The sequence below is a fragment of the Vulpes vulpes genome, chromosome 3 (assembly GCF_048418805.1).
Source record: "Vulpes vulpes isolate BD-2025 chromosome 3, VulVul3, whole genome shotgun sequence".
NCBI lineage: Eukaryota > Metazoa > Chordata > Mammalia > Carnivora > Canidae > Vulpes > Vulpes vulpes.
In genome coordinates this window covers 15,706,730-15,730,939 of record NC_132782.1, presented here as the reverse complement: position 1 = coordinate 15,730,939, position 24,210 = coordinate 15,706,730, and the positions used below count along the sequence as shown (strand labels likewise).

At 40.1% G+C, this 24,210-nt stretch overlaps 1 protein-coding gene across 3 annotated transcripts in view; it reads right to left on the bottom strand.

Moving 5' to 3' along the window:
• The window catches only part of MYO3B (myosin IIIB), a 431,205-nt gene that overhangs the window by 317,691 nt on the left and 89,304 nt on the right, over window positions 1–24,210 (bottom strand). The gene's annotated exons all lie outside the window — the stretch shown is intronic.

Below are 24,210 nucleotides of genomic sequence, written 5' to 3'. Positions count from 1 at the left end.
AATAAGCAACATTTAGAGTGAAAACTTGATTTTATGGCTCCATCACCCTATCATTGTCAGTCTTTCTCATCCAAATTCTAGTCCTGTGTCTCTTACAGCTATACAACTACTGAACAGACTTAGTAGTTCTCTTTCCTTTTATAATTTCTCTTTTAACACAAGTAATATATAAATATATCCTCCATGTAAAAACCTGAAATAATAGAAAAGTATAGAATCAAAGTAAAAGTGCTGCCTCTCCTCAGAGGAAAGCATTGTTAACAGTTTGATGTATATCCTTTTAAGCCTTTTTCTATTTCATGTCCATTAAAATATGCAGAGATTCATAGTAACTAGGACCATACTGTACTTAATAATCTGCAATTTGATTTTTTCCATTTAATACTGAGTTTTTTAGAACAGTTGTTCCCAAAGTGAGGACCCTAGGCCAGCTGCATCATTACCACACGAAACTTGTTTGGAAACAGAAATTCTTCTGTCCTGCCCCCAACACCAGTCCTCCTGGATCAGAGAAACTCAAAGAGGAAGCCCTGAAATCTTTTAACAAGTCCTGCAGCTGATTCTAATGCACACTTAAGTTTGAGAACCTCTATTTTTGAGATCTTTCCAGGTTGGGACATACAGATCCCCACATTCTTTTTAATGGATACATGTTACTCCACAGACTATATATATACTAGATTCTTAGCCACTGTCTTCCTGACAAATAGTTTCTCCTAACACAAAAACTATAGCAATGAACATTCATATCATGAATTTCTGTGGTACATCTATAGATGGATTTCTAGGAGTGGAACTTCTGTGCCAAAGTGGTTTTTTTTTTTTCAGATTTTGATACTGTCAAGTTGCCCCCCAAAAGTGCTTATCAATACTCCCATCAAAAGTGGTAGCACTGGGGCACCTGAGTGGATCAGTGGTTGAGCATCTGCCTTTGGCTCAGGTTGTGATCCCAGGGTTCTGGGATCAAGTCTCACATCAGGCTCTCTGTGGGGAGCCTGCTTCTCCCTCTGCCTATGTCTCTGCCTCTCTCTCTGTGTCTCTCATGAATAAATAAATAAATAAAATCTTTAAAAAAAAAAAAAAAAGGTAGGGCTTGTTTCCCCAAATTCTCACCAATACTTGTTATTAGCAGTCTTTCTCAGGTTTACCAGTCTGACAAGTAAAACAAAAATGGCACAGTAAAATCACATATTACCTGGGGCTTCAGGGTAAGTGCAAGGTCTGAAGTGGTACGGTGAAAATCATGTATTAATCAAAATTACTTTGAAGATCTCTGAGGAATATGCTTCTTTGGAGACCTACACACTCACCCCAAATATGGACAACTCAGCAGGCTTTTTCCTAGACTACGTATGTGCCCCTTTGAAGCAGCTCAAGTGTGTGCCATTGTTTTATTTACATTTTCTTGATTTTTATGCACAGTGGTTTGAACATTTTCAGCACATTTTCAGATTTTAAATGGTAATTTGTATTTCTTCTGTAGAATCCCAATTTCTTCACCTTTTTCAGTCGGACTATTTTTTTCTTACTTATCTGAAGGGGTTCTTTATTACATTATGGACATTAATTTTTATGTTCTGCATATTACAAATATATTCTTTCCATCTGAGTATTGCTCATTTGGCACTCCTTTATATACTCATATTATTTACTGCTTCATATGTCTTTCCAACTAGATGATTTTAAGACTGAAGAGCAGTAAGTGTGCCTTACATTTTAAAATATATCTCCTCATCCCCTCCAGCCCCCAGTTTGTAGTAGAGTTACAATGTTCAATAAATTGAATGAATTACTATACAGAAAAGCAAAGTCTTAGGCACATAATTACATATTACTCAATATTTAAAACTCTGAGCAGTTTCCATTAGGATTCCTTCTTTCAAACACTCTGTCCATGTCCACTATTTTACATGACTACTCTCAGGAGAAACTTAAGAACCATGTAAGACTGTTTAAAGCTTTATAGACCTGCCTTTAATTTCTGACTCCATGAATGAGAATGTCATACACCAGGAATTATGAACTCATTAGAGATCCCTAGTTGTTATGATGCTTCCCTAAAAAGCGTGGGCCTTCTTTCTCTTACTTGTATCAGTCCTTCTACTTCCCTCATGACAGAAAAAAAGGATGGTAAGCATACTTTTATGCACAGAGCATTGACTTTTTTCCCAACATAAAAACTGTTAAGAAATAGATGAGCCATAGAAAGAATTACTTAAGAGGGGCATCTGTGGGTGGCTCAGTCGGTTAAGCATCAGGCTCTTGGTTTTGGCTCAGGTCATGCGTGATCTCATGGGTCATGGGACCAAGCCCCACATGGGGCCCCACATTCAGTGTAGGGTCTGCTTGAGATTTTCTGTCTCATTTCTGCCCCTCCCCCTCCACTTAGACATGAGTGCAGGCTCACTCTCTCTCAAATATCTTTTAAAAAATTTTTGGAAAAGAATTACTTGAAAGTACTCTAAAAGCAAAGGATACACCACAAAAATATAGTTAGTTTATAATCAGCAATAAACCAAATTGATTAGTTACCCAGAAATCCATTTGTTTAACTCAAGGATACCAGGAAATGGATTAAATAGATTAAAGTTAGTTTAAAAAACTAAAATTAAATGCTTTATTGACTTTCAATATATTTTTATAGCTCAAGGTGGGCATTCAATTACTCTATAAAATCCAGAAGTTAATCTTCTATCAGGCCAACCCACCAGAAAGCTGTACATGTAAGCTGCATTGTTTTATTAATTTTAACTGAATTTTCTTTATAGTCATGATGCCAATCTACACTGAAAAACTGTTGTTCGATTTATCATAAAGATGATAGTGAAAACACTGTCTATTATGTTACTCATCTTGAGCACACTGCTTGTTTTTAATCTTCTGAATACTGCAAATTGTGCAACTGATTGTATTTTGCTTTTTGGCTTCGCAGCTAGAAAGCTCAGAAGCAAATGGGTAGTCCATGAATGAGTAAGAAATTCAATTGTGCATTTTGTTTATCAACCTTGCCTTGGCTAAGTCTATTTCTTATCTTTGTTTTCTATTTATGTAAAATTCCTTTCCTCACATATTTCATCTGGTTGCAGGTCTGTGTTTTTGTAAATGGTTTTAAATACTTCTGGAAATGACCAAGTAATGGAGAGATGGATACTTAACTAGAGAGAAGAGAGAAATCAAGGTATAAGGGTAGAAGCTGTAAGTAAACCTTTAACAGAATCACAGATTTTGTTCAAGCTACAATACCTGGCATTACCTTCCAACCAGGGGGCTAAAGTCTGTTAGCTCCCTATCTCTATCTACCTTGAAGCTCTTGTTTTTGACATCTCTAACTTGTCAGCTCCTTCACTTTGTTTCCTGCCCCCTGCCTTACCTAACCTTGACTGCCCTCTGCTTGTGACTACCTTGGCATGGAGACCTGAGTCACTGTCTAATTTGCTGATTTTGGCCCCAACCATACTATAATTACTCCCAAATTCACATATGATGCAGGTTTTTATCACATTTGCCTTCCAAGCTATACAGAAAAGTGCTTTCTTTTAGAATCTTTTTGGTACATATGAATCTTTTCAGTGTGTTGGAGTCCCCAGTGGTATGATTTATAGGCAAAGAATTCACAGTTCTCTGAAATTAAGGCCAATTAAAAATCTAGAGGAGCTACATACTCTTTAAGTGTCTATCTCCAACCAAAGGAACACTTTCAGGGTGAGAACAAAATGCCCCCCCCATCAGGAGGCAAAAAAGTTAAATAAAGAGACTGAGTCCTGATCTGACAGCAAAAACCCAATGGCTTTCTAGTTTATAATCACAGCATTCTAAATATAAATCTGTAAAATCTTAAGAAGGCTTTTTAAAGCCCTCCTCAATGATCTCCTCTCACAGATCCTCATTTTCTACTCTCTACTTGCCCCTCTGCCTAACCTGATTTTCCCACATGACAGGCCCTTTCACTGACAAGCTGTGCTCGCTGCCCTCAAATCCACTTAGAGGTTAACTTTTGCCACTGGCTTCTGGTCCTCATCCCACCACTCTTGTCTTGCAAAATTAGGCAGTCACCACAGGTCTCCTAAATGTCAAATCAACAAACATCCTTCTCCCAATTTTCATTATATTTTACCCTTTTAAGTACATGTGACAGTGGTAATAATAGTAGCTACTATTTATTGAGCACCAACTAAATGCTAGGGCACTTTGCCACATCATTTCTTTCCCTCATAGCACCCAATAATACTGATATATCTCAGCTAAGAGAATTCACATAACTCACGCCAAATCACACAACCAGCAAGCGGCAGACCAGGGATTCAAATCCCAGAATGCTGGAATGGTGGTTTAAAGATGGCTACAAATTCTCTGCTACCATTCTTCTAGTCAATTCTCAATCTCTGCTTACCTGACCCAGGAACATTTGATAGAGTTAATCATTCTCTCTCTTTCAATTCCATCCTTGGCTTCCTGAACACTGCCCTTTTTCAGTTGTTCGCTTGTCTCAGTGGCCACTGCTTCTCAAATTCCTTTCCTAGTTTCTCTCCACCTTTTCTATCTCTAAATGTAGGACTGGACTTCAGGTACTCTTACCTTCTTTATCTACATTCACTACCAGGGTGAAGACTACTAGACCCATGGTATTAAATATCATGTACACTCTGATGACTCTACATTTATGCCTCCACTCCAGATGTCTCCATGGAACTCCAGACCCTGTGTCTCACTGCTTTCTCATTATCTCTACTTAGATGACAAATTTTCATCTCAAATCTAATGTCTGAAACAAAATTCTTGATTCCTGCCCTATGCCCTGACATATCATCTCCTCCTACAATCATTCCCACCTTATAAAATGGCAATTCCTACTTTCCAGTTTCTCTAGCCAACAACCTTGACATTTTTACTATGTACTATTTTTCTCTCATCCCCTAATATCCATCAGCAATTCCATCAACTCTGCCTTCAAATTATATCCATAAACCAACTAGCTCTCACCACCTTCACCTTGATCCAAGCTGCCATTCTCTCTTACCTAGATTATTACAGAGAAGAACCTCTTACCTTTCTCTCTTGCCTCTACTCCTACCACCCCCCTGGCTCCTATTCTCCAAAATTCCATTCTCCATATAGTATCCAGAAGATCACTTTAAACAGAAGTCACTTTATGTCACTTCACTACTCCAAATTAATAGTGGCTTTCTACCTCATTCACAGAAAAGTCGAAAATCATATGGAGGCTTAAGGCCTTACGTGGTCTATACCCAGCTCGCTCTCTTTTCTTCATCATCTCCTACGTCTTTTCCTTTCTCTGTGTTCCAGCTGCCTTGGCCTCCTTACCATCCCTAAGATGTGCCCTCCTCTTTCCTATTTCAGGGCCTTTGCTCTTATTCTTTCCCTAGGCATGGCTTACTCCTTCATTCATTTTTAGACCCTTCTCTTTCCCTTATCAGACAGGCCTTCTCTCAGCGCCTTAAAGATAGTAAATCCCACTCCAGTTGTCACTTTCTACTCCCCTTGTCCCACTTTACTTTCTTTAGTCAGGCACCTATCACCACCTAGCATAATATATACTTTATTATTTCTCTCCCTCTTTCAAAATATAAACTCCATGAGGACAAGGAATTTCTTTTGTTCACTGCTTTGTCTGATACAGTGCCTGATCACAGCATATGCTTAATAAATGCTTACCAAATGATTAAATAATAATTCCAAGCATCAGTTCAAACCCCATTTTTAAGTAGGTCACTACTTACACACATGCTCCCTAAGACCTGAAACAGTTTGTTAAGAAGCTCTTACTTTTTGCCAAACTCATTTAGCAAACTTTTCTTACCCTGAGGTCATGCTTTCCTTACCTGTGATTTTATGCCAGGTGTATTAATTTTTTTTTTTTCAATCACTTTCCCGTTGGAGAATGTATCTTTACCAAGCCAACAGACTCTCTTTTGTTGTTGTACATATGTAGTTACAGTCGGTTTTTGTTTTTGTTTTTGTTTTTAGACACAGAAGTGCTGGCATGTGAACTTTGGGAAGGTAGTGAAGGGTGGGGCCAGAAAAGGGCTATGATCTCCAGGAACATGCATCAAGGCAAAGATGCAATGCACCTTCCCTTTGTTCCTTTAAAGTCAGTGAAAGAATGGTGAGCTGTGCCAAACTATGGCAGGACTGATAACTAAATCTAATGATGAAAGGGACAGGACAATTTCCCCACATTTAGCCTTCCTGCCATTGAAGCTGAATATGAGTCAGAATGTGTGGGACTGAGCCATTTATCTCTCTTACTTAGCCATATCCTAAGAAAATCCACTCCCAGCCTCTGAGATTCTTCTTCTGCTGGTAGCTGCATTGGATTATATCAGTGATTTTAAATGTGTGGGGGTCCAGGGCCCCTTTCAGAACTATAAGCCATTGTATGAGTTTCCTAGGTCTGCCATAACAAAGCACTACAGACTGCATGGCTTAGAACAACAGAAATTTCTTATTTCACAGCTCTGGAGGCTAGAAGTCAAAGTCAAGGTGTCAGTAGGATCATGTACCTTCTGAAACCTGCAGAGGAAGGATTTCTCCTGGCTTCTCCAGTTTGTAGTAGCCCCAGATGTTCTCTGGCTTCCCAGTAGAACTGCAATCTTCACGTGCTGTTCTCTGTGTATCTCATACCGTCTTCCCTCTGTACGTCTGTGTCAAAATTAACCTCTTTTTATAGGGACACTGATCACATTGGATTAGGACCTACCCTAATGATTTCATTTTAACTTCATTATCCCTGTCAATACCCTATTTCCAAATAAGGTCACATTCTGAAGTACTGGGGTTAGGACTTCAACATATCTTTTTTGAGGAACACAATTCAATCCATTGAATACAATCATCTTCCTAAAAATAGTCCATTTTGCATTCAATCTTGGGGAGTTTACAGACCCTTTGAAGCTCAGCCCCTCCCACTTTCTAGTTTTTATGAACTATATGTCTTGGAGCAAACCATACTTTTTTAAGCTCTCAATGCTCAATTCCAAAACTCTACCTATCAGGGTTGCAGTGAGGATTTAAAGAAATGACATATATGGCAGTAAATGTAAATTGTGAAAGGACAAAAGATTGTAAAAAAACACCTATTTACAGCGGCAGAAATAGGGCCCAAAGATACTGGTTTAGAGTGGGGTCTCTATTTTTTTGGCTATACGTTTTATCAGCAAGAAATTTTTTGAGTACACCCGCTGGTAACAATTTCCTTCTTTATCAATTGTGTACAGGTGTTACTAATTTTAAAGATGGATAAGATGAAATAAATAGTTTTTAACGCTACCCAAAACATTCTGCAGTTAAACAGACACATGAAAAAATGCTCAACATCACTCAGCATCAGGGAAATACAAATTAAAACCACAATGAGATACCACCTCACACTAGTCAGAATGGCTAAAATTAACAAGTCAGGAAACAACAAATGTTGGCAAAGATGTGGAGAAAGGGGAATCCTCTTACACTGTTGATGGGAATGCAAGCTGTTGTAGCACTCTGGAAAACAGTATGGAGGTTCCTCAAAAAGTTAAAAATACAGCTACCCTACAACCCAGCAATTACACTACTGTTTACCCAAAGGACACAAACATAGTGATCTGAAGGGGCATCTGCACCCCAATGTTTATAGCAGCAATGTCCACAATGGCCAAACTATGGAAAGAGCTCAGATGTCTATCAACAAATGAATGGATAAAGAAAATGTGGGGTGTGTGTGTGTGTGGGTATACACAATGGAATATTACTCAGCCATCAAAAAATTGAAATCTTACAATTTGCAATGACCTGGAAAGGACTAAAAGGAATTATACTAAGCTAAATAAGTCAATTAGAGTAAGACAATTATCATACGATCTCACTCACATGTGGAATTTAAAAAACAAGACAGAGGATCTTAGGTGAAGGGAGGGAAAAATGAAATATGACAAAATCAGAGTGGGAGATAAATTGTAAGAACTCTTAGGAAACAAACTGAGGGTTGCTGTGGGGGAAGGGAGTGGGCAGATGGGGTAACTGGCTGATAGGCATTAAGGAGGGCATGTAATGTAATGAGCATTGGGTGTTATATGCAACTGATGAATCACTGAACTCTACCTCTGAAACTAATAATACACTATATTTTAACTAATTGAATTTAAATTTAAAAAATTCTGCAGTTGGGACGCCTGGGTGGCTCAGCGGTTGAGCATCTGCCTTGGGCTCTGGGCATGATCCCAGAGTCCCGGGATCAAGTCCCATATCAGGTTTCCTGCATGGAGCCTGCTTCTCCCTCTGCCTATGTCTCTGCCTCTCTCTCTCTCTGTGTCTCTCATGAATAAATAAATAAAATCTTTTAAAAAATTCTGCAGTTAAGACTGAAGAGGTTTGGTGGTATCATACTAATAACTTCCTGCATGATATTCACTAAGGAAGAGGTTCATCATTAACAGTAGTAAACATAAATCCATAGTTCAGGTAGTCTTCATGGTAATTTTGAATTTTAAAAAAGTATTTCCTGCAAATATGATTAGCTTGTCATTGTTTTTAACCTGATGTGGTTGATGAAGAGCTTGTCCCAGGAGGATAAGTGTCATCATCTCAGCCACTTTTTCTGTTGCTCATTTGTACTTACATTAAAATTAGATTCAATTTGAGGTTGAAGAAATCTTTTAAAGCCACTGATCCAGTTTGCGAAGATCTATTTAGCTGAAAACTAGATGGCATTTGCCATATAACCACCTAACAAGGCACCTTTTACTTCAGTGCTTTCCAAGACTCTAAAAATGAACCCACAAATGAGGCCTCCTCAGTCCCTTGATGGAACTCCCTCATGATTCATCTGCAGATCAACCAGACAAAACCCTCCAATGTTTAGACTGAGTGAACACACTAGTGTTGAATTTCATATGTAGTAATAGGAAAGTATAATTTGTTTCTTGTTTTTTATAAGAATAAAAATATACCTTTTTACAAGGTAAGAAATAAAAAGGTATAGAAGTCCTAGTATTTTCTCTCTGCACCCTCATGAACTGTTCTGTATGCTCCCATGTTGAAGAATACTGGAACAGTCAGTATCTCTCCTTTATTCCTTTTCTCTCTCAAGTGTCCATTAACACAAATGAGTACATAAGTAACTGATGAGGCCAAAAGGGTTAGGTCTGGGGTGGGAAAGCATGGAAGAAAATGGAGGTAGTAATATGGGTTTCTTTCCTCTTTGGCTCCTTAGACTGATTAAAAGAATAAGGACAAAAATAGAAGAAACTGCTTTTCTGGAGGGATTTGATGCTATTCTGGCAAGAGAAGAGGTCATAAGCTGACCAAAATAGGAAGGTTCTGGACACAAGCAGAGTTGCTCAGGGAGTGTGGCTCAGAGCTGAGGAAAGGGGTACTTCCCTTCTTCTGAGTAGCACTTTGACATCCTGAAACTGGAGGCTTTGAGAGTAATCAGAACCAGCAGCCCCACAAGCAGGGTTATTCTGATGGTGACTGAATGAGCAACAGATGAGGGCAAAGAAGAGTCAGAAGATAAATAAGATGGCAGAAGCCATCTTATGGCTTATGAGGCACATAATGATGGTGCCTCAAATGGCTGTGGGCACAAATGGAGCACATTCTTGAGGATTTCTAAGAATTTCTGGGCAATACTTTGGGGGATACTGCAGGCAGAATAACAGACACAAAGATGCCATGTCCTAATCTCCAGAATCTATAACTATGTTAGGTTAGATGGCAATGGAGAATTAAGGTTGCAGAGGGAATTACAGTTGCTAATCACCTGACCCTAAGATAGGAAGATTATCTGGGATCACATGGGTGGGGCCGGTGTAATCACCAGTATTTTCAAATCATGAAGAGGGAGGCAGAAGGGTCAGTGTCAGATTGATGAAATGTGAGAAAGACTTGACCAGCCACTGCTGACTTTGATGACAGAAGAAGGAGACATGAGTCAAGGACATGCGTCCAGCAGCTAGAATAGGCAAGAAAATAGATTTTCTCCTAGATCCTCTAGAATGGAAGTCAGCCCTGATGATTCCTTGATTTTAGCCCGGTGAGACCCAGGTCAGACCTCTGACTTTCAAAACTGTAAGATAATAAATTGGTGTTGTTTTAAGCCATTAAGTTTGTGATAATTCGTTATAGTAGCAATATGAAGTTAACACAAGGGATGTGCAACTCAGGTCTTGCTATTTTGGAGCTGGGCCTGAAGACATTAGAAACACATAAATATAAAGCAGTATTATCATGCAGATGCTGAATGTCTTCCAGAAATTTGCAAATTAGCCAGGATCCCTGTGACTTGGTGGCCTAGAGGTGACTAATTTCAAACACCTTCTCAGCCCTTCAGGTACTATGCTTCTCATCCCCTCAGTCTTCTGGAAGGAAGAAGGAAAGAAAGGTATACTTTCATCAGACCTAGGTGTGGACTACAGATTAAGGGCAGCCAGATGAGGCCAGACCCATCAGGACTGATTAATAAATGTAGCATGCATGCAGGAGCTTCCGGCCCAAGGGACAGGTGGCATACAAAGAAAAGGAGGAGGAATCAGGAGTCCAGAGAGCAGAGATAGGATTTGCAACAAGAATATAAGGCCTGGGGCACCTGGGTGGCTTAGTTGGTTAAGCACCCGACTCTTGATTTCAGCTCAGACCATGATCTCAGGATCATGAGGTCCCCACATAGGGCTCTGCACTGGCATGGAGCCTGCTTTAAGATTCTCTCTCCTACTCCCTCTGCCTCTCCCCCTTCTCCAACTCATGCTCGCATGCTCTCCCTCTCTTAAAAAAAAAAAAAAAAAAAAAAAACAAAACCAAAGTAAGTGGGAGCTAAGGGTTCAGATACAAAAGAAGCAATAAGGTGGCAGGGTCCAGAAGGACTCCCTCTATCCTACCCCATATGCCTACCATTCCCTGAACTGGCCACATGTTTTGTGCAAAGCTAAAGAACAACACCTGGGTGAAGCCTGGTGGAGATCAATACCCATATCTCAAAAAAAAATACCCATATCTCACTCTAGTATGAAGCATAATCCTGAGATGCCCACTTGTCCTCTGTGCAGACATGAAGGTGGCCCTTCAAGACATGAAAAGCAGATGGTACTGCTCCTTGGATCATACTCCCCAGTGCTTGGCTCTGTTCAGGTGGACACCTGGATTTTCACAGCACCTCAGAGAGGCCACCACAGCTACTTCTGAATGTCCAAGTACTATTTCTACCACGTAGTTCCCTTTGTTCTAAGATAGAAGATTGATAGTTAAGAACCATCTCCTTTCATTCCACTGTCATTCCAGAAATCCTGAGTCTAGGGAAGAACTCAGAGAAAAAATCCAGAGCTCTCTTTCCACACTGATCACTGTGGAAGGAAGGGAGTCTTCCCTGCCCAGGCAGATCTAGATGAGGAAAGGAGTTCTTGACTCAATGGTCTAGAACGAGCAAAAGAGGAATCTCTCATGTACCCACTTCCTATCTAGAAGCACACTGAGGCATGCTAGGTACATTATGTTAGAATATCTTGATTTCTACAGAAATATCATCTAGGGGCTAATGGAGTGGCAGGCTGGCCAATCTTACCCTCCCTCACCTCCAGGACTCTCCTAGGCAGAGTACTTCCCTTCCACCTCCAACTCCCATTCTTTTTTTTTTTTTTAATAAATTTATTTTTTATTGGTGTTCGATTTGCCAACATATAGAATAACACCCAGTGCTCATCCCATCAAGTGCCCCCCTCAGTGCCTGTCACCCAGTCACCCCCACCCCCCACCCACCTCCCTTTCTACCACCCTTAGTTTATTTCCCAGAGTTAGGAGTCTCTCCTGTTCTGTCTCCCTTTCTGATAATCCCCACTCATTTTTTTCTCCTTTCCCCTTTATTCCCTTTCACTATTTTTTATATTCCCCAAATGAATGAGACCATATAATGTTTGTCCTTCTCCGATTGACTTACTTCACTCAGCATAATACCCTCCAGTTCCATCCACGTAGAAGCAAATGGTGGGTATTTGTCGTTTCTAATGGCTGAGTAATATTCCATTGTATACATAGACCACAGCTTCTTTACCCATTCGTCTTTCGATGGAACCGAGGCTCCTTCCACAGTTTGGCTGTTGTGGACATTGCTGCTATGAACATCGGGGTGCAGGTGTCCTGGCGTTTCACTGCATCTGTATCTTTGGGATAAATCCCCAACAGTGTAATTGCTGGGTCATAGGGCAGATCTATTTTTAACTCTTTGAGGAACCTCCACACAGTTTTCCAGAGTGGCTGCACCAGTTCACATTCCCACCAACAGTGCAAGAGGGTTCCCCTTGCTCCACATCCTCTCCAACATTTGTTTCCTGCCTTGTTAATTTTCCCCATTCTCACTGGTGTGAGGTGGGATCTCATTGTGGTTTTGATTTGTATTTCCCTGATGGCAAGCAATGCGGAGCATTTTCTCATGTGCTTGTTGGCCATGTCTATGTCTTCCTCGTGAGATTTCTCTTCATGTCTTTTGCCCATTTCATGATTGGATTGTTTGCTTCTTTGCTGTTGAGTTTAATAAGTTCTTTATAGATCTTGGATACTAATCCTTTATCTGATATGTCATTTGCAAATATCTTCTCCCATTCTGTAGGTTGTCTTTTAGTTTTGTTGACTGTTTCTTTTGCTGTGCAAAAGCTTCTTATCTTGATGAAGTCCCAATAGTTCATTTTTGCTTTTGTTTCTCTTGCCTTCATGGATGTATCTTGCAAGAAGTTACTGTGGCCAAGTTCAAAAAGGGTGTTGACTCTGTTCTCCTCTAGGATTTTTTTTTAATATTTTATTTATTTATTCATGAGAGACACAGAGAGAGAGAGGCAGAGACACAGGTGGAGGGAGAAGCAGGCTCCATGCAGGAAGCCTGATGCGGAACTCAATCCCGGGACTCCAGGATCACGCCCTGGGGCAAAGGCAGATGCTAAGCCACTGAGCCACCCAGGGATCCCCTCCTCTAAGATTTTGATGGAATCTTGTCTCACATTTAGATCTTTCATCCATTTTGAGTTTATCTTTGTGTATGGTGCAAGGGAGTATTCTAGTTTCATTCTTCTGCATGTGGATGTCCAATTTTCCCAGCACCATTTATTGAAGAGACTGTCTTTTTTCCAGTGGATAGTCTTTCTTCCTTTGTTGAATATTAGTTGACCATAAAGTTGAGGGTCCACTTCTGGATTCTCTATTCTGTTCCACTGATCTATGTGTCTGTTTTTGTGCCAGTACCACACTGTCTTGATGACCACAGCTTTGTAGTACAACCTGAAATCTGGTATTGTGATGCCCCCAGCTATGGTTTTCTTTTTTAATATTCCTCTGGCTATTCAGGGTCTTTTCTGATTCCACACAAATCTTAAAATAATTTGTTCCAACTCTCTGAAGAAGGTCCATGGTATTTTGATAGGGATTGCATTAAACGTGTAAATTGCCCTGGGTAACATTGACATTTTAACAATATTAATTCTTCCAATCCATGTGGAATGGCATTATGGTGGAATAATAGTGTGGAATATTTTTCCATCTCTTTGTGTCTTCCTCAATTTCTTTCAGAAGTGTTCTGTAGTTTTTAGGGTATAGATCCTTTACCTCTTTGGTTAGGTTTATTCCTAGGTATCTTATGCTTTTTCCAACTCCCATTCTTAATCATGCCCTTGTCAGTGCTCCAAGAGCAAGGGACTCAAAACTAGTAAAATTACTGTATTTGCTTCCTAGTGATATTATTACAAAATACCACAAACTAGATGGCTTAGAACAATAGAAATTCATTCCCTCACAATTACAGAGGCCAGAAGTTCAAAATCAAAGCATTAGCAGGACCATACTCCTTCTGAAGCTCTAGGAGAGGCTCTTTCCTGGCCTCTTCAGCTTCTGGTAGCCTAAGCATTCTTTGGCATCTGGCAGTGCTGCTGTTTTCCTGTGTGTCTCTATCGTCATGTGTCTCTGCGTATGTGTCCATGTATAAATTTCCCTCTTCGCATAAGGATGCCACCAGTCCTATTAGATGAAGTGCCCACTCTGCTCCAGTATGGAGCATTTTAACTCATTTTAACTTAATTAATTACATCTGCAGTGACCCCACTTTCGAAATAAGGTCATATTCTGAGGTACTGGAGGGTTCGGACTTTACAGTACCTTTTTGTGGGGGACACATCACAATTCAGTCCAAAGCAGTCATAGTTGACTATTCTGCAGAAATTCTCTTTTCTTCTCTTACATTCTTCATAACATACAATACATTCTCATCTCTATCATCTGTCTTTTGCAACTTTCAACAACAGAGTGGGGATGGAGATGGCAAGAACCAGAATTCCCAGCAGATATTATAGCTTTGAAATATAAATAAACAAACATCAGTCTAATGGTTATTTCTGGGCAAGGATTTTATCAATCCTGGTTGCACCTTACAATCATCTGGGGAGGGGTGCCTGGCTATCTCAGCTGGTGGAACATGCAACTCTTGATCTCAGTGTTGGAAGTTCAAGCCCCACATTAGGTGTAGAGATTACTTAAAAATAAAATGTTAAAAAAATTTGATTTGAGAATCATCTGGGGAAACTTTGAAATATAAAACAATATGCATGTTATTATAAATATGTATCTGTGCAAGTTAATCATATATTTATATAGATACTGCTCTTGATCCCAGATCAATTGCATAGGAATCTCTGGGGAGTGATATCCAGCTGTTGGTATTGTTTAAAGTGCTCAGGGGATCCTAACCTACAGCTAAAATGAAGGAACTCTGTCCTGGGTGAGACTCACTCCTGTAGGGAACTGCTATAGAGACCACCCATACAGCTGGGTGGACTACTCACATTCCTCTGCACTGAGCCCCTTCAGAATGCAGGGAGGATACTGAAGAAAGCCGTTTAAATAGGCCCACTTATCTGAGTACAAAACATTCTGCTTAAGGATGGTGCCACTTCTGTCCCTCTGAGGGGTGAAATTATGGACTGGTGACAGAGCATGACCAGAAACAGCACCCAGGTGTCCACTCCAGTTTGAAATGCCAGCTTCGGGTCCATTAGAGTTCTGCCTGGGTAAGACTGTCTTGTAATAGTTTGAGTGTGGTGCCCAGAATGAAGCCATCATTCCAAAGGGCTCTGACTGGGACACAGCCAATGTGGGGGTGGGGTGGTATTTGTTCTGACAATTAAGCCTTATGCTAACCATGTAGGATTATCTTACTGTTTGACTCTTATCGGGCTTATAGCCACAATTAAATTCATTTTTCCCCTGTTGGGTTATGAAGTCATGGCTGTCAGCCTGTAGAGTTCACCAGGGTTTCTGAGTTGCTTGTTAGAATCCCTCATTGTTCTTGACAACTGCGATCTTTAAGAGTTCTAAGCCTGTCATCCAACATACCAGCTGCCCTTCCACGAATGTGACCAACAGGCTACCAATGTCCTCCAACTCATTACAAATTTTAAAATATTCAACAGGCAAGGTGGTCTGAAGGACACCGCCCAAGGCCTCCAGGACCTCCTTTGCCACGTTAACACTGACACCATTACTCAGTATTCCTTAATACAATCTTTCTTAGGTATGATCCATCACTACCACCATCCACCAGCCTATGTTTCTCCTTCTTGGCCACAGATATCAAAACAGATTTTGCCTAAAGGCAAAATTACAAATGTAGTATGTCTAAAACAGTCTCTATTTTTTACCAGTCTCACCATAATGCCAAACAAGGACATTAATCTGACATGTCTTGGTGAACCCATGCTAATTCCTAGTGATCACAACTTTTTCTTCTAAGAATTCACAAACTATTTAAGAAAAAAAAAATCTTAGTAATTAGCCCATAATGAAAGTCAAGCTCACCAGATAGTAATCTGCAGAACCTGCCTTCTTCCCCTTTTTGAAGAATGGTATCATATCCTCCCCTCCCCAGTCTTTAAACGCTGTTCCTGTTCTGCAGAATTCTTCCAAGATCACTGACAGGGGGGATCAGCAGTCTTACCTGTACATTCTCTCAGTACCTGAGGTATCACTCCTCCCAGCCAAGAAACCCGAACTCATCTGAAACAACTAAGTGCTCTCCTTACAATCCTCTTCACAGGCTTGGGTTTCTATCACCATTTGTCAATGTTTTTTAGCTTTTCCAGGCTGGGATAGAAAACAGTCATTCTCTTTGGTGGGGGAAAAAAAAATGGGAGCAAAATGGAACCCAATCTAGACTCTGTGATGCCTAGAACTCCTACTCCTGCCCCTTTACCCAGGGACAAGAAATTTCCAGAACCTGGGGGAAGTTTGTACCTATCAAGGGAGCTAAAGGGACACTGTAGAGGGAAGCAGCCAAATCCCCATCACACAACTCATCTGCCAAGCACAAAGCCACCACAAAGATGGAATTAATAGGAAAAGAAAAGCACTGTGGCCTCAGTTCTCTTCAGAGGATGACAGCACCACCACTCATTGCAGATACAGTGGGAGTGGATACTAAGGCCAGCTCTGCTTCCAATGAGCAGTTGCTGTCATCACATTCATGGGTGTGTATGGGGGTAGGAGGAGAGTCTGTATCTCTTAGGAGCATGTCTATTACCAAAAGAGTTCTAACAATGGATATTCATGGCAAAGTGCTTCAGACAGGCTAGAAGTAGTAAGGATTTACTGAAAATCAGTCTTCATTCTCCCTCAATTCCCCAGATAATTATCAATCAATCACTTAGTTAAACTTTCAAATGACTGATCTCATGGTTGGCTCTTTTGAATAGAAGTTTTCAATTCTTGAGATACAAGGGAACAATTCTTGATGTTCAACCTATATAAAGTTCAAGTATAGCCTTAAGATTTTTTTTTCCTTTGGTAGCACCCAGCAAAAATCAATGCTTACTATAAATTTTCTGAGCACTTTATATTGATTAACTGCTCACAACAATTTTGTGTAGCTGATAGTACTCACATCTCCATTTTACCAAGGAGGAAGCTGAAGCACAGTGACGTTAAGTAACTTGGTCAAGTTCATACACCTTGAAGATGGTAGAGCTGGTATGTGAACCCGCATAGACTGACGGTAGAATACTTATCTGTGGTAAACTGATTGCAAAAATGGGCCAATCTTCTACCCCTTCCCATATCTAGGCTTGGGAACTGGTCACCAATGTGAGAACGGCCCTGGTTAGCTTACTGGAGGATAAGAAACCACATGGAGCTGAGCCAAGACATCCTAGCTGAGGCCATCCTAGACCAGCCAATCCCTAGCCAAACCCCCAGCTGACCACAGTAAGCCCAGCCAAGATCCACAGAACCACCCTGAGACTCAGTAGACTCATGAGAAATAATAAATGATTACTGCTTTAAGCAACTAAGTTTTGGGGTGGTTTGTTACATTCTAGTAGATAACTGATAAACCAATGCTTGACCACTAGGCTATATTTTCTTTCTGATGACACCAACGTCATCTGACTCCAGGACTCTCCTGGAATGGACAGCTTCAGCTGTGACAAGCCTTCCTCCATATTGCTACCTTATCTCTCTTCATCCTTGTGTTACCCTGCCCTACCACTATGCCAACCTATGAAGGCAGTTTATAAATATTTCTTCATTTTATTTCTGGAATCAAGAGGAAACTAGGGTACTTCAAACCCTTTGGTACTATTTTGAGCTCTGCTGCCTTGTCTACCGTCTTTGTTCTTCTCTCCATCATTTAGGAGCTAAGCTGGAATTAGTCAAACTGGTGGTGCCAAAATAATGAAGTCAGGGTAATGAGGGAGAAAGCATGGGTAGTGCTGTAAATCAACACTTCTCATTCTCCAGCCTTTCCCTTCTCTCAGGATAAGCTTCTTACTCAACATGGATAGGGACTGGCAGTCCCTGAAGGCACGCTTCTGCTTTGCCACCTGATCCCCAAATGAAACCTTGTAAAGCTGAACTCTCTCTGCCTGCCAGTATACAGGGGGGCAGCAAGCTGCACCTCCACAGGAACTAACAGCCCCAGCTGCTCAACTCAAATTAAAAAAGAGTTTGGAAACATGTTCCACAGAGTGAAAGCCTTCTGGGGCATTTCTTCCAGCTGCCTCCAGCTACTGTGTTCCTAAGGAAATGGAGAGGAGACTCCAGGGGGAGAAGGGGCACCCCTAAGGCATCCTGAGGGATTGGGACCACAATCCACTGAAAATGGGACCAGACATCTCCCAAAGGGGGGGGGGGGGGAAGAAAGAAAAAGATTCATAGAAGACTACTGTTTTTCACTGGAGTATCTCAAAACTTTTTTTTTTCCTGTTAGGCACTCAATAAATGCTAAATGATGCTAATTCTTCTAGCTTTTCTTGCTTTATGAGTGAAGCCAAGATTGTGACGGTTCCTTGCTCAAAAGGCCAATAGCTAAGTAACCTGGGTTGGTGAAGAGAAACCAAAATTCCCTGTGGCAAATCTAGCCTTACTGTGCCATTAAACACTCACCCCCCTCACTCATTACACTTCAACAACAATAGTTTAGTTTTAATTTCTTTTCCTTATATTTCACAGCCCTAAGGGAAAATGTCCTGTGACAATTCTGTAATAGTAAGACAATTACTGGTGACTCAGGGCTCCCTGCTGCCTCTGCATCCTCTCACAGCTGAGGAGCAGGCTTCCCACGTCGGAACAATTTGGCTTGTGAATTAGTAAAGTCAGAATAAAAAGAATCTTTACCTTTAAAAAATGATAGAAATTCAAATGAAATTTGATGAAAATTCAGCCCAAGGATTCTGTCTCAGAACAAGAGTTAATTGTAGACACTGGATCCCTGACGAAACCTTTCAATTAAACTCACAAATATTTCAACTGGGAATTTATCTTTTCTGAGCCCACCACCCATATCATCCAGGAACCTCAGAAATATCCTTTTTGATTTCTCCTCCTTGTTCTTCTTTTTTTGCTATCCAACTTCTTCCCTTTCCACCTCTGACAGTGAACAGGGAAGAATACAGTAAAAGTGCATTCTTCCTGAGAGAAAAACAAAAACAAAAACCCTGCCTTACAATTTAAGCATTCAACTGGAGCCTAAATCAGAGTGAACAGTTAGAGATGTCCTAGGTTAGAAGATATAGGCATCCCCAAATTCCCAGCACATTGTGTTCCAAAACACTTTTGTGAATGGGTAGTTTAGAGCTTAGACAGCTTTTTTCCCATAAGCATAAAGTTCTAGAGATAGGCTAACTCCTCAAACTGAACCATAAAACTCTACTTGGCCACAAGGGTCTAATAATGCAAAGTGAAAACTTCAGGTGTTACACTGCCTCCTCCTAAATAATCATTTAAAATAGTTTCCATGAGAGAATATATGAGAGGATGCCAGGAACAGATTTCCATTTACTCCAGAACCGAAGTGAGTTTTTCCCACTTAAAAAAAAAAAAGAAAAAAAAAAAGGAAGGTCAAAGGGGAGGGCATTCTAGCTATATTAGAAATAGCCCTTGGGCAGCCTGGGTGGCTCAGTGGTTTAGCGCCTTCAGCCCAGGGCGTGAGCCTGGAGACCAGGGATTGAGTCCCACGTCCGCTTCCTGCATGGAGCCTGGTTCTCCCTCTGTCTGTGTCTCTGTCTGCCTCTTTCTCTCTCTCTCTCTCTCTCTTTCTGTATTTCATGAATAAATAAACAAAATTAAAAAAAAAAAAAAAAAAAAGAAATAGCCCTGATGTGGCAGGTGCAGGTTTTCCAAGGAGGTTAGGATACGATAGGAACTTCTGGGTACCAGTAATGATAACCTGAAATGCCTCTCTGCTTTTATATAACTTACGTTCTACAATTCTTTAGTTCAAACACTTGTCTTAAGTGTTCCAAATTAGGAACTAGAAGGCAGTTACTTAAAAGGAAGTTTGGAAAAGGAAGGGATTTTTGGTTTGGGGGTCATAAATCAATCAATGAGCCAAGGAAGACCTATGTTCAACTGTGATGACACTCATGATTTCTGTTCTTTAACTTCATGGCTGACACAATCATTGACACTAATAAAATGAGCTCAGGTTTAAAGTGACAGTTTAAATTGGGAACAGGGAGAATGATGCTGGATTATAAGCTTCCTAAAGACTGGGGTGTCCTATTTAATTCTGTATACTCCAGTCCCCTAAGTGCTTACCTCTATTTGTTTGTAATTCATCAAACAAATAAATATAACTTAAAAAGGGCCTTAACTTTTCAATGTACAGCTGACCCTTGAATAACATGGGCTTGAACTGAATAGGTCTTATTTACACGCAAATGTTTTTTCAATAAAGAGTACAGTACTGTAAATGTACTTTCTCTTCCTTATAATTTTCTTAATAACATTTTCTTTTCTCATTTACTATATTGTAAGGACACTATATTGTAAGAACACAGTATATAATACATATAGCATACAAAATATATGTTAATTGACTATGTTATCTTGTAAGGCTTCCAGTCAACAACAAGCTATTAGTAGTTATGCTTTGGGAGACTCAAAAGTTAAATACAGGTTTTCAACCATGGATTCCCACTAATTCCCATGCTGTCCAAGAATCAACTGTAGTCACAAAACATGTGGGCTTTGGAGTCAAAGTTCTCAGATTCAAACCATTTTCCTCTATAGGTACATAATCAGGGGCTTTCTCCCTGAGCTTCCAGTTTTTTCCTCCAGAAAAAAGGGTGGTTGGCGATAGTATCTACCTCACAGGGTCACTGTAGGAATTGATGCATTTATATTTGTGAAACACATAGCACTGTACCTGCCAAATAGCCCTAAATCTATTATTTTTTCATCATAGTTCAGCTATCCTAGATTTTACCCCAAATTAGTTTCTCAGGAAATTCAGACAACATGAAAGTTGATGGTATAGTGAGTTGAATAGTGGCCTCCGGAAGATTTGTTCACTTGGAGCCTGAGAATGTGACCTCATTTGAGATACGGGCCTTTTACAGATATGATTAAGACAAGGGTCTTAAGATTAGATCATTCTGGATTAGGATGAGTTTTTCTAAAACCAATAAGTGTCCTTATCGGACATGATAGAAAAGATGTAGAAAGACAGGGAAGAAAGTCACATGAAAATGAAGGCAGAGATTATAATTATACTGCCACAAACTAAGGAATACGAGAAGTAACTAGAAATGGGAAGGGGCAAAGAAGAATTCTCCTCTTTGCTTTCAGAGAAGCACGGCTCTGCCAACATTTTGATTTCGGACCTCTAGTTTCTAGAACTGTGAGAGAATATATTTGTGTTGTTTTAAGCCACCAAATTTGTGGCAATTTGTTACGGAAGCCTTAGGAAAACAATGTACAGTGTAGGTACAGTTTGAAACAACCTAAGTTTGGTGATGAAAACAAGTCCAAACATGAGCTGGTAATTATCATGAGTTCTCTTTTCAGTGTACTGCAGGGAAACTTCTTTTTAGGAAGGGAAAATCACTGGCTTTGGGGACTAGAATGTTCAGGCCATTCTGTCCCATCCACTCCCAGCCGAAGACATTTTGGCTAGGAATCTTGAAAATATTCTGCATTTTTCTACAAGGAACAAAGTGCAAGTACTCAATGTGTGGGAAGACAGTGGAAAGAGTCAGCCTGTATTTGGCCCCAAATAAATGGACTGGCAACACAACTTTTAGTCCTTGTCCAATAAATACACTCACACTGATCCCCACTGCCTTTCTGACTCCCATCTATGGAGATCAAAGAGGTCATTAGCCAAAGATTCCAAACTAAGGAAAGATATCTGGCTGCCAAGAGACAACATAATTGTGTATTTCTTCTAACTCTATGGCTTGTTATAATTACATCTATGAAACAGATGTCCTTTTAAGTGGAAAATATATCCAGGTCATCTGCAAGATCCTTCCAAGTCTCTGAAATTTTAAAGGAGTCCTCAGGAGAGAGTCACCAGAGAGACGTTGTCAAATCCACAGATGCCCAAAGAAATGGTTTTCATTCTTTTCTTCTCTTCTAACTCCTAGAAAAAAATAGCAGCAAACAGAGCAGTGACTGTCAGAGAAGGGTGACTTTTTTTGGAGCAAAGGCGTTAGACAAGATGACACATACTGACAGGTTCAGCAAATAGTGGATGCTGTCACAGACAGCAGATAATTTGTATGTGTTTGTGATGTAGGAAAGACTGTGAGTCACGCAGTATTTCAAAGACAGGTCACGATTACTCCATGTGTCATCTTCTAATGTGAAGGTCAAAAGAAAGAAGGTGCTCCAAAAGAAATGGAAGCAGAGAGAGAAAGAGCAAGGAGATCTGTGTGCAGGCAAGTCAACCACATCCAGGCAGGTCTTGCTTCATATTTCGTGATAGCGTCCAGGGAACCTATAGAATTATCTGCTTTGTTGACATCTAAGGCTTTCACCTCACATGTAACAAGCACTTCATTAACTCCTAAGTCCTTTGTAACCTGTGAAAGTCACATCTTCCCTAACTCAGTAAAGGTTTTCTTTTCTTCCCTTATTTTGGTAATTTACTCAATTTGTTTCCAGTAAAGGAGACTGTAAGCAAGAAGTAAGTAAGGAAAGCCAAAGGAGGAAGCCACATACAGTGTTCAGAATCCCAGAATACTCTGAAATGGACCTCATTGTCCAACTGAAGGGAATTCTAGAACACCAAAAGCACTCATAACCAAATAGGAAAAAAATAAACAGAAGCCAAACGGATTCAAAGGATTTTTGTCATTACTTGTCAATTTCTTTTCTTTCTCAGGAGAGAAATGCTGAGAGAAGGAGAGTAAGAGAAAGAACCCCATGAAACACACAGGTAAATAATCTGAGTGCCTATTTAAGATATATAAATGCTTAATTTCTCTAATCTCTAACAAAGAGCTTTTCTGAGGAAATGTACATTTTTAGCACTCAAAATTAAAATAGTATACACGTGCACATACATGCTTGGTCAATCCACAATACTTTGTAAGAGAACTGCATGATTCTAACTGACAAGGGTAATTTTTAAGCAAATAACTTGAGTATAAAAAGCTGTGTAGTATATGCAATTATGCTTCTTTTTTTTTTTTTTTTTTACCTCCATTCTTTCTGCCTAGGAATGTCAAGTTGGCTGTTAAGGCTGGGACAACTCAAGTGTTCAGCACATATAATCACACTGAGGATCTGATGACTGATTATTATTGACATTACCTAATTCAATCTGATTCATCACTTGTGCAAAACCAAGAAATGGTAAAAGGGCAGGAGGTTACATTAGGAGGAGAAAAAGAAAGTTTCAACCTATCTTAGGATAAGAATCCTTGTTGCCCCTAAGATCCTTTTCTAGCAATTGTCCTGTTCCTGGGGTTCACTCTGTCCTGAGGGAGGCAGTGGGAGGGTTTGGTTATTTGTCCTTCAGCTCTAGAAGCTTCTCCCAAGATGGAAGAAGTGAGGTATAGAGATTACTAGAGATCAGAGATTTGGCTGGGCACAGAAGCTCAGAGGAGGTACAGGAGATAAAGATTCTATTTAAACACACACACACACACACACACCTCTAAGCTGCCTCATATTTACTACCTTATGAAATTTCTGAACAGGTGGTCTGTACACAAACACATACTTTAAAAACATAGAAAAGTACACCCATGCAGATGACCTCTTATCAAAAGTACATATATCTTGCTAATTAGAAGCCACACCTTAATTCTGTTCTTTGGGAAATTATTTGGTCACAGTAAATAAATGATGACAAGTAAATGATTTGTAAAATATTAAAGCATACACACAAATCATCCCAAATTCCATTTCTCATTTTCTGACATGTTACTGCATACAATACTGTTCTTGGTTCTGCATTCTATCTATCTATCTATCTATCTATCTATCTATCTATCTATCTATTTATTTGACAGAGAGAGAGTACACACAAGCAGGTGGAATGGCAGGCAGAGGAAGAGGAAGAAGCAGGCTCCCTGCCAAGCAGAGAGAGCCCTATGCGGGGTTTGATCCCAGGAACCAGGTTCATGATCCAAGCGGAAGGCAGACACCAACCAACTGAGCCACCCAGGCGTCCCGGTCCTGCATTCTTACGTCATTTTGAATGATCACCATACTATTAATTTTAAGTCAGTTGCTTTTGTCATCTATTCTTCTAATTGCCTGGACTTGTTTTTGTACTTTGGCAAAGGCAAAAAGACCAACCCAGACTTGGGTGAGAATCATTTTTGGAATAAGGGTGGGTAGTTATTCACATCTGGATTAGGTATAAAACGATAACATTATGATGATGAACGCCACAGAGCCTCATCTGCATATAAATAGACCTAATCAGAAATGCAAATTGCAATCAGAAGAAATTTTTAA